This window comes from Arachis ipaensis, chromosome B04, assembly GCF_000816755.2.
Source record: "Arachis ipaensis cultivar K30076 chromosome B04, Araip1.1, whole genome shotgun sequence".
Lineage (NCBI taxonomy): Eukaryota > Viridiplantae > Streptophyta > Magnoliopsida > Fabales > Fabaceae > Arachis > Arachis ipaensis.
The window spans coordinates 52706262-52718253 of NC_029788.2; the positions used below are offsets into that span (position 1 = coordinate 52706262).

Below are 11992 nucleotides of genomic sequence, written 5' to 3' on the forward strand. Positions count from 1 at the left end.
GGAAACCTCGGTCCAAAAGATTAGACATGGCTTAACAGCCAGCCAGACTACAACATATCTCATGAAACTCTATAATTCATTCTTAAAAATTCTGAAGAACAATTTTTTTTTTCGAAAATAAAAATAAAAAGCTTAAACATAAAATAAAATTACCCAATCTAAGCAACAAGATGAACCGTCAGTTGTCCAAACTCAAACAATCCCCGGCAATGGCGCCAAAAACTTGGTGCACAAAATTGTGATTCACACTTTTCACTACTCCGCACAACTAACCAGCAAGTGCATTGGGTCGTCCAAGTAATACCTTACGTGAGTAAGGGTCGATCCCACGGAGATTGTCGGCTTGAAGCAAGCTATGGTCATCCTTGTAAATCTCAGTCAGGCATATTCAAATGGTTATGAGGTTTTGATAATTAAAAGATAAATAAAAATAAAATAAGATAGAATTTTAGATAAGCGTTTGGAGATGCTTGGTTGCTTCTGAACCTCTGCTTTCCTACTGTCTTCTTCCAACCATGTGTGCTCCCTTCCATGGCAAGCTGTATGATCCTCTCGGATGAAAAATACCAGGTACGATCTCTGCACGGCTAATCAATTGTCGGATTGCTCGTCCCGAATGAAAAATACATTGTACAGCTACCTCACAGCTAATCATCTGTCGGTTCCCGCTAGCGTCGGAATAGGACCCTTGTCCTTTTGCACACTGTCATTGCGCCCAACATTTGCAGGTTTGAAGCTCGTCACAGTCATTCCTTCCCAGATCCTACTCGGAATACCACAGACAAGGTTTAGACTTTCTGGATCCCAGGAATGCTGCCAATTTTTCTAGCCTATACCACAAAGATACTAATCTCACGGACTCGGTCCGTGTATTAGATACCCAAGAGATACGCACTCAAGCTGTCGCCCAATGACTACGTTGAGCTCAGATAGAACGGAAGTGGTTGTCAGGCATGCGTTCATATAGATGAGAATAATGATGAGTGTCACGGATCATATCATTCTCCAGATTGAATATGAGTGAGTATCTTAGAAATAGAATCAAGCGTGATTGAATAGAGAACAGTAGTAATTGCATTAATTCATGAAGAACAGCAGAGCTTCACACCTTAATCTATGGGGTGTAGAAACTCCACCGTAGAAAATACATAAGTGAAAATAGTCTAGGCATGGCCGTGAGGCCTGCCTCCAGAACGTGAAAATATGGCATAAGCTCCCTAATACAATAGTAAAAAGTGCTATTTATACTAAACTAGCTACTAGGGATTACAGAAAATAAGTAACTAAGTGCAGATAGTGCAGAAATTTACTTTCGGGGCCCACTTGGTGTGTGCTTGGACTGAGCATTGAAGCTTTCACGTGCCTAGGCTGTTCTTGGAGTTAAACGCCAGCTTGGGTGCCAGTTTGGGCATTTAACTCCAATTCTGGTGCCAGTTCTGGCGTTTTACGCCAGAAAGTTTTAGGCTGGATTTTAGCGCCAATTTGGGCCATCAAATCTCAAACAAAGTATAGACTATTATATATTGATGGAAAGCCCAGGAGTGCACTAATTGGGCTTCTGTAGCTCTAGAAAATCCACTTTGAGTGTAGGAGGGTCAGAATCCAAAAGCATCTATAGTCCTTTTTCAGCCTCTGAATCAGAGTTTTGCTCAGGTCCCTCAATTTCAGCCAGAAAATACCTGAAATCACAAAAAAACACACAAACTCATAGTAAAGTCCAGAAATATTATTTTTGAATAAAAACTAATTAAAATATAATAAAAAGTAGCGAAATCATACTAAAAACTATGTAAAAACAATACCAAAAAGGGTATAAATTATCCGCTCATCAAACACCATCCAGTCCTCATGCAAGGTAATCCTTGTTTCTTGGGCCTCTTGAATTCCCAGCTTCTTCATTAGAGGTGAAGGTATTAGATTTAAACTCAAGCCAAGATCATACAGGGCCTTGTCAAAAGTAATCTTTCCAATAGGATATAGGAGCTAAAAGCTCCCTATGTCTGGCATCTTCTTTGGTAGTTTATTCTGAACTAAAGCACTGCACTCTTTGGTCAGTACTACAGTCTCATCTTCTGGTTCTGTTAAGGTAGCTCTTGAGGCTCTTTCACCTCTGCAAGGGCAAGCTCTGTGGTAATCACAAGCTCTTCTTGCACGCCCAGAGAAGAATCAACTTGAGGTTCCTTCTCTTCTGTAGGGGCATGCTCAATGGCATTCTCATGATCCTCCTGGTCCTTGATTGCCTTCAGTCCCTCAGTATCAGGCTCCTGAGGTTTGGCCTCTTTGTTGAAAACTACTGTTCCACCTTCTTTTAAGGTCTCCTTCCCAGAGAGCATCAAGCTTTCTGTGAAGGCCCTATAGGGATGCGCCTCCTCAAACAACTCAGTAAGAGGAATATTACCCTGCTCAGGTATCCACTGGTCATGGGTGTGAGTGTCTCCTTGAGGGTAGTTACCACTCATATCACTAGGAGCACTATGTATCTCAGCAGAGGGTGCGGCTACAGTCTCCATGTCTAGATTTCTGTCCTAACTGGGGTCTCCTCACAGGAGTATAAGTGCTGGTTGCCGACAACTATCTCAATGAGCTCATCTACCTCTTCGTGTGTCTCTATAAAGTACAAAGAACCGCCTGTAAAGTGATCTACTGTCTTCCTGAATATCTTAGAGATGGCTTCATAGAAGATGATTGTCTTTCCCCCTTCCTGAGAACATATGGGGAGGACAATTCTTGAACATCAGCTTGTACCTCTCCCAAGCATCATGGAGAGACTCGCTCTCCTTCTGCCTGAAGGTCTAAACATCTGTGACCAGCTTAGTTAATCTCTATGAGAGAGAGAACTTATTCAGAAATTCGTTAACAGCCTTATTCCAGGTGTTCAAACTTCCTCTGAGTTCCATATGCCACCATTCATTTGCTTGAGCACTCAGAACAAATGAAAAGAGTTTTAGTCTAGGGACTTCAGGGTCCACTCCATTGGCCTCTACAGTGTCACAAAACTACAGGAAGTCAGAGATGAACTTACTGGGGTCTTCCTGTGAGTGTCCATGAAACTGGCACTTTTGTCGTAATAGCAAGATCTGGTCTAGGTTGACCTTAAAGTCATCTGAGTCAATAGGAGTGTCAAATATATAGGAAACCAGAGGTCTCCCAATTCGTGCATTCCCCTTTTGATCCATAGTGACTTCGGTGTTCCTGCCAAAAACTTGGTGCGCGGATTGTGAACTCGCACAACTTAACCGGCAAGTGCACCGGGTCATCCAAGTAATACCTCAAGTGAGTGAGGGTCGATCCCACGAGGATCGTCAGACTGAGCAAGCAATAGTTATCTTGTTGGACTTAGTCAGGCAAATCAAAAAGGGCTTTTGATTGTTGAAAACGCATAAACAATAAGCAAGGGGAATAAAGAAAGCAATAAACAGTTTGGTGTGAAAACAATATGAGAAAATAGTTAAGGTTTCGGAGATGTTTACTTTTTCCAGATTAAAACATCTTACTAACTATTTTAACAATGAATGATTCATTCTATGACAAACCATAAGTGTCAAAACCCTAATCTCTTAGTAATTTAGCCTTCTCTAACCTTCATCAACCGCCACTCTCATGGTCACTTGACTCAGATTAGAAGGTGAAGTTCATAAAATTAGTTTATACCACAAAGGCCCTAGTTACCCTAAAACCGGCTGAATAGATGTTGCTTATCCGCATCGGTTTGTGTAATTAGCCGTTTAAGAGGAGTATTTTCAAGCTGTAGTTCAAGCGAGATAACTCTCTCGAGAATTACAGGAACTGATAAGAAAATAAAAAGATAGATAAGGGTTTTTCCTACTAGACATCTAAGATACCTGTTCTTAGCAACCTAGGTCACCGGAAGGGATTCCTTACTAGACCTTCAAAGAACCTGTCCTTGACAACCTAGATCAGAGGGACGAAAACTGAATCACTCAATCTTCTCCATGCAACCAGCGAAGCAAATCACTCACCTCACTCAATCACACTTAAAAAACGTGCATAAAGCACTAAGAAAATTTTATTCATCAAAAGTTATCAAAATTGTCTCACCAGAAGGTGTTTAAATAGACCCCAAACAAACTAGCTAAAAGATAAGATAAGATAACTAATTTAAATCAGATTTGATCTTATTGGATTAGATCAGATTTGATTTAAATTTTAAAATCCTAAAAATACTACTAAGCAAATTATAACTAAATCAAATCTTCTAATAAACTCTAACAAAAAAATAAATTAAAATAAAAGCCTAATAAATTCAAAATAAATAATAAATTAAGCCTCCCACTGAATTTGAAAAGCATTATTGGGCTTCTTGCTGTCCTGACTTAGCCTATTGGGCCTTATGAGTTGTCGCCCTTTCAGCACCACTATTTTTGAGACAAACTCTTGGTCTTCTAGATGTCCAAGATCGGCATGGTATGATTCTTCTAGTATTCAGATCTTTAAATGTGACGAGATTACCATTCTGTCCCTTAACTCTAAGATAACGAAAATGCCCTCCTGACCACGTATCATTCTCTCCCTCGTCAAAAAGATTCGTCCTCGAATCTTGAATGAGATGCTCTTCGTCCTTCCAAGGAATCCAAACCCAATCTCCGGGTTTAAATACCATGGTTTGATGACTCTCCTCTACCCACTGAATTGTGGCTATGTCCTTTGCTAGTTCAATCTTTCCAACCATACGTTCACCATCTTGTCCAAAGTGTGCAATTTGTCTTCCTTTCTTTTAATCCATTTTAATACCTCCATAGTTAATCAGTGAATCTACAAAACCTGGAAAATTTGATATAAAAATACTAGGAATTTCATGGTTAGATGTATGAGAAACTAAGGACTCTGTGGATTTTAATGAGACTAATGCACTCTTGTCTAAGCTAGAACTTTCTAGATCTCTCTCACAAGTGTGTTTATTGAACTCAGTTTCTTTTTCGCTCATTGACTCCTCTCGCTCACTATTCTCATCTTTTCTCTCAAAACTCTCGCTTTCAATCAAACACGGATTCTTTTCACTCAAACACTCAATCTCTTTCTCAATTTCTTTTCTCTCATATTTTTCAAATCGCTCACATCCCAAGGACCCAGTTGAGAAATTCTGCACTGTTGAATCTTCCAAGGACACATCACCCTCTACAGCATACTCAACAAATTCTTCCATCTCCGGCTTTGAAGAAGAATGAAAGATAGGCGTAGGAGAATTCCTTTGGTTATGGCGATCTATCATTTGTTGCACTTGCTCCCAGTCAATGGCCAATTTGACCAAATTGTCCATGGTCGTGTAACGATAACGTTGGACTTCATCTACAAGTTCTTCACGTAATCCAAACAAAAATCGGTCCTTAAGAACCTCAGGACTCCTTTTAATATTAGCCATGTTCATCAAATATAGAAACTCCTTGTGGTACTCCATCACTGATTGTGAGCCTTGTTGTATAATGTAAAAAATTTGCCAAAAAATGTATTGTGGTATGATGATGGCACAAACTGCCTCCTCATGATTTTCTTCATCTTCTCCTAGCTGCTAATTGGGCGCTTTCCGTACCGTCTTCTAGATCTTCCTAATTCAGTCCACCATATACGGGTAGCATTGGAAAAATTGGCTTGTACCAGTTGAACCTTCTTTTCTTTCGAAATGATGCAATTTGCAAAAATCGATTCTACCTTCCTTTCCCATCTGAAATACGCTTCAGGATCATCCCTCCCTTTGAATGCAGGGATTTGAAACTGAGAACTCTTTTTCGCATATGAGCTTCCTTCATCATCACTATCGTAATACTCAATCATTTTTTTATTATTTTTTTCCCAGACACTAACTTAAAGATGGAATAATTGCAAAAACAAAATTAAAAAAAGAAAATTTTTTTTTCGTTCTTTTTTGTTTGACTCAAACGTGAATTTACAGAAATTAAAGAGAAAAAAAAGAGACTAAACAAGACCCATGGAACGTATAGATAAATAAGAATTTACCTACGACCTGTAACTGATACCAGATGATAAGGATTTATGTTTGGGTTTAATACATTCAAAGTAATAAAATCCTAATGGAAGGGGGACAAGAAAAGAATGGCATTTAAGAAGAGGAATTTATTGGCGTAAAGAGACACAGCGGAAACATAAAAGATAGATAAAGGGGTTTTTCCTACTAGACCTCTAAGATACCTATTCTTAGCAACCTAGGTCACCGGAAGGGATTCCCTACTAGACCTTCAAAGAACCTGTCCTTGACAACCTAGATCAGAGGGACGAAAACTGAATCACTCAATCTTCTCCATGCAACCAGCGAAGCAAATCACTCGCCTCACTCAATCACACTTGAAAAACGTGCATAAAGCACTAAGGAAATTTTATTCATCAAAAGTTATCAAAATTGTCTCACCAGAAGGTGTTTAAATAGACCCCAAACAAACTAGCTAAAAGATAAGATAAGATAATTGATTTAAATCAGATTTGATCTTATTGGATTAGATTAGATTTGATTTTAAATTTTAAAATCCTAAATATATAACTAATTTAAATCAGATTTGATCTTATTGGATTAGATCAGATTTGATTTAAATTTTAAAATCCTAAAAATACTACTAAGCAAATTATAACTAAATCAAATCTTCTAACAAACTCTAACAAAAAAATAAATTAAAATAAAAGCCTAATAAATTCGAAATAAATAATAAATTATGCCTCTCACTGAATTTGAAAAGCATTATTGGGCTTCTTGCTGTCCTGACTTAGCCTATTAGGCCTTATGAGTTGTCGCCTTTTCAGCACCACTGTTTTTGAGACGAACTCTTGGTCTTCTAGATGTCCAAGATCGGCATAGTATGATTCTTCTAGTATTCAGATCTTTGAATGTGAGGAGATTACCATTCTGTCCCCTAACTCTAAGATGACGAAAATGCCCTCCTGACTACGTATCAAGAACTCATATAGAAAAGGGTCATACTCTCGTTCCTCCCAGTTCATAAGATTAAGAACGAAAACAATCTTTAGAATTGAATCAAACATAAATTAAAATAGAAGAATAATATTTCTAATCCATAGAAATAAACAGAGCTCCTAACCTTAACCAAGAGAGATTTAGTTGCTCATACTTTCAGAGAAAACGCGATTCCCTAATGATGCTTGATGCGAGATGCCCAGAAAGGGTGCATCCTGTTCCTTATATACTAACCTAGTAATAAATGCTTGACCTAAAAAAATGATATTGATTGAAAATAAAGATTACAAAAGGAATTGCCAAGTCCAATTGGAAGCCCAAAGAGAAGGTGTCTTCGGCCTGCTCTTGGCGTTTAACGCCAGTTTGGACATCAAACGCCCCGGGAGGAACATCAATATTCGGATTCTGGCTCCCCTGCTGGCGCTAAATGCCAATTTGGGCGTTTAGCACCCTGGGGGGTGGGGAGTTCTGGCACTGGTTCTGTCCCTGTTATGCGCTAAACGCCAAGCTCGGCGTTTAGCACCAGATTTGATAGTGATACCAGAAAAAAAGTATAAACTATTATATATCGTTGGAATGCTTTGAAAGTTGGCTTTCTAACGTCGTTAGAACCGCATAAATTAGACCTCAATAGCTCAAGTTATGCTCATTGGAATGCAAGGAGGTCAGGGTTAATAACAGCTACTATCCTTTCTTTGTTTTTGTACAAAACTCTGTCAAATTCGTCCGAATTTTACCTGAAATCATAAAAATACCAAAACATCACAAAGTAGCATCCAAAGAGAATTTTTTCCCTAAAATCAAGTAAAACTAACTAAAATCTAACTAAAAATAACTAAAAAATACTATGAAAAAGGGTATAAAATATTCATGTATCAGCGGTTATTTATTTAGATAAGTGGGGTTGAACCTTCTTTGTCGTATCTGACCTCTTAAGAGGTCAGGTAAATAAAAGAGGCCACCTTTAATGAACTTTTATTCTTAATGGACCTGGCTTTACTTTGGACTAGAATATAAACAATAACTATCGTTAGATTTTTTAATATATTGCAAGTACGAAGAGTACATTCAAACGGGAACATAATTATAAATTTGTATTACCCAAATAATGAATTAAATAGTTCAAATTTATTAAAGAAACAATTGTCACTTATAATTTACAGGATTGTAGAAGTACCTGCTATATTTGTGCATTATTAGAAGTAATTGATTTTTTACCTTTATGTACCAAAGTTTTACGTATAAAATTTATTGAAACAAATAAAACACATTCGAACTAATATCTGAATATTTAAAAGACAGATTATTAATCCATAAGTAATATTTTTTAAATTAATTTAAATCTTAAAATATAAATTATTTTAAGGCTGATTGTCATTAAAAATATATATGCATGATAAGTAGAGTACATTAAGTAATATCACAATGTATCTATAACAATATTATTTTAGAAGTAATTAAAATTTGATTGAATCAAAACTTTAAAAAAAATAAATTATTAATTAAATATACAAAATTCTTACCAATGTTATCCCATTCAATTTGTTTCTTGGATTGTTATGAATAATTAAACATTTAAAAATTTATTTTTGGCATGAAAATAATGTATTTTGAAAAATTAAAGGTACATTAAATTAGATAAATTATTATAGATAAATAAATAGTAGGTAAGTATATCTAATTAGATAAAGTATCTCACTCAAAATATTGATTTTAAATGTATTTGTGATATCTTCTAATAGAATTGTCATATTAGTTGGACCACTTGATGTATTAACTTATTTTTTTAGCAAAGGATTCGATAGTCTCAAATAGTCTTAGTAACAAAACATATTTTAAGTTTTTTAATAATTGTGAAATAGTCTTTATTATAAAATTTTTCTCTATTTTATAAATTATTATTTTATTATTTATCTATTATGTTTATTAAAAATTAGAAATAAAAATAATAATAAAATAAATCTTTCATTAATTATTATTTTCATAAATATTTTGACAATTTAAATTAATGAATTTTTTATCCCTTGATCCATTATATCCATACAAACTAAAAAAATCTTATTTATTGGTAATTCAATCGATGAAAGTAAAACGAGTAAATTTCGCACCACAATATCAAATTTTCTAAAATTCAATCGATTAAAATTAAAGTGTAATACCGATTAATATGAATTTTTTAAAATTTAATCAATTGAAAGTGTTACATAGTCAATTAAATTATATTATACAATATGAAAATATTTCAATATTTTTTATTTTATCTTTCTAATTTTTTATTAAGAATTTCATAGATGAGTCTTTTGATACTTTGGGTTAAGTGTTTGTCAATTCTTTAACTTAATGAAGTAGGTCTATGCAATTACTATTTAAACACACCACTGTAATTGTTTTTCTAATAAAAAATCTGAATTTAAAAATGACCGAAACGTTACTATAGAAAACTCATAGGTAGATTATCATAATCAATTAAATGATAGATAGATAGATGTGAATTCATTTCTATTTGGATGATAAGGTAACAAGTAATAACTAGTTCTACAGATGAATTAAATGTCTGCTCCAAAAGTAAGATTTTCTTTTTTTGACTGTTGAATCATGTCAATTTAACTCTCGGACACATTGCAAAAATTAATGCAGCAAAAGGATTGAATGCTTAGGTGTATACTGAGTACTGTATAGCACTTAGATAAATATCAGTTAAAATGAATAAAATATTTGGTGATATAAAAGGGAAAAAAAATTGGTTATATAAACAGGGCATTTTGGTTGAATATAATCTTTACCAACCTTAAAATGATAAATATTAAGAAATATACAAATTAGATTTTTAAAAAGACTTCGGTTATTTAATTCAAAAAATGTTCAATTGATTTTTTTTTAATTATTTTATATTTTATTAATGAATTTTTTCATTTTATTGGGATAATAATTATTTTCTTTTCCATTTAGTACAGATAAAAAAAAATGATTTTCTTTTGCTGGATGGTGGTTAATTCCTAATGGCGTAATTAAAATTTAATCAATTGTGTAACTATGTAACACTTATAATCGATTAAAGTTTGAAAAAATCTATATTGCGGTGCGAAATTTAATCAATTGTGGAATACTTCTAATTCATTGAATTTTGAAAAAGAAAACTCATATTGACGTGCGAAATTCAATTAATTGATAAGAAAAACTCAAGCAATTCAATCGATTGTATAACACTTCTCATCAATTGATTCGATTGAATTTAAAAAAAAAAAACTCATATTACCGTACAAAATTCAATCGATTGTGTTATATTTTCAATCAATTGAATTTTAGAAAAATTCTCATTGTGGTGTAAAATTCACTCGATTGGTTGTCATTTTTATAGATTGAATTACCAACAAACACAATTTTTTCTTAGCTTTTATGGATGCAATTGATCAAGGGATAAAAAATTCACATTGTCAAAATATTTATGGAAGTCATTATTAATGGAAGATCTATTTTTGTTGTTGTTTTTGTTTCTAATTGTTAATGAACATGATCCATGAATAATGAAATAATAATTTATAAAATAGAAGATAAATTTTCTAATTAAATAATATATAAAAGATTAATTTCTAATTAAAATTAAATAAAAACTATTTGATAATTATTAAAAAACTTAAAAAATATGTTTTATTACTAGGACGATTTAATAGTTCAAATATTATGGGCAGTCGAATCCTTTGCCTGCTTTCCTCATCTAATACTCTGACGCTAACAGGTTGTTGTTCTATTTTTTGTTCATGTCTGGCATAATTTTGTTAAATTGATGGACAAATTTCACGTGAATCTTCTATTGATATACTATCATTTTAATTAACCAAAACAACGATATAAATATATTGTTATACTTTTATTTAATGACAGAAAGTAAGTGAAAATAGGCTTTACATTATATTTAAGTGAAGTGAGAAGGAGGCCAAAAAAAAATGAACAAGAGAATAAGAAAAATATTTCTATTGTATAATAATAATAATGTGAAGTGAGAGATAATAAAATAGAAAAAATATAACTATAGAATTTCAATAAATATGAATGTACCATGTAAGAAAAAACATGAAGTTTAATGTTGAGTAACTGACATATAATAACAAAAAAATTTGCTTACTAGGGAGTCAATAGAGTATTTGAACAAAGTGTATAATGAGCTATTTATTTAGTCCAATATGAATTAAAAAATAAACATTTAAGGTAAAATATTACTAATTTCTCAAATACAATACACTCATACTATCCAGAATAACCATCCGAATACCAAGGATAATAAATATCTGATATCTTACTAAATCAAACATCTCTAAACCCCATTGTATTTGTACACATTATACAAATACTCCATTGACTCCCTATACTTCCTCAAAAATAATTACAAAAAACACCAAAAGTCAGCAGATGTTCACCCGTTCTTCTCTCCCCTTTCTACATCCCTCTATTCGCCTCCAGTCATAATCATCTCGCTTGATTTCTCGATCAGGTGCGTGCTATTTCTTTCCCTCTCCGATCTTTTTGGTTTACTTTTAATTTTGTTTGATTTGTTTAAATTTTTTATCCGTTAATTATAATGATTTTGTACTTTTACTGATATCAAATTTTTAGGGTTTTTTCGTCATCTTCGATCTTGCTTTGTCGTCGAAAAATCAACCAGCAACAATGACTCATATCCTTTGATCTGTTGCAAATTTATTGCTGCTATTTGACGGATACTCGTCAAATTTTGGTTTAGGTTGACTTTTTGTCTGTTCCTCACAAATAAACGTTCTAGTGAAAATTTGAGCCAATTTTTCTCTGATATCAATTGTGTGTGCCGGAACCCAGTAGTTACGTGAGATTTGGATCTGCAGAAAGAAAACAAGTGGAACACAATATCAAAATTTTAAGAGTTTTCTTTATGGCACATGGTTTCCTTTCCTACAATCCAACCATGTATTGGTACGTTGGTGTTTCTGTGATGCCGTTTATTCCATTGTTTGGCTTAACTCTAGAGCTAACGCGGTAACCAGAGGGAAAAGGATCGTGAAAGGGCTCAGGCTAGAGCCG

The 11992-nt window shown here is 33.8% G+C and overlaps 1 long non-coding RNA gene across 1 annotated transcript; it reads left to right on the forward strand.

The window, feature by feature from the left end:
• Window positions 11322–11599, forward strand: LOC107639315. Its single transcript, XR_001620063.2, has 2 exons — window positions 11322–11429; window positions 11552–11599. It is a non-coding gene; the product is annotated as an uncharacterized LOC107639315 (long non-coding RNA).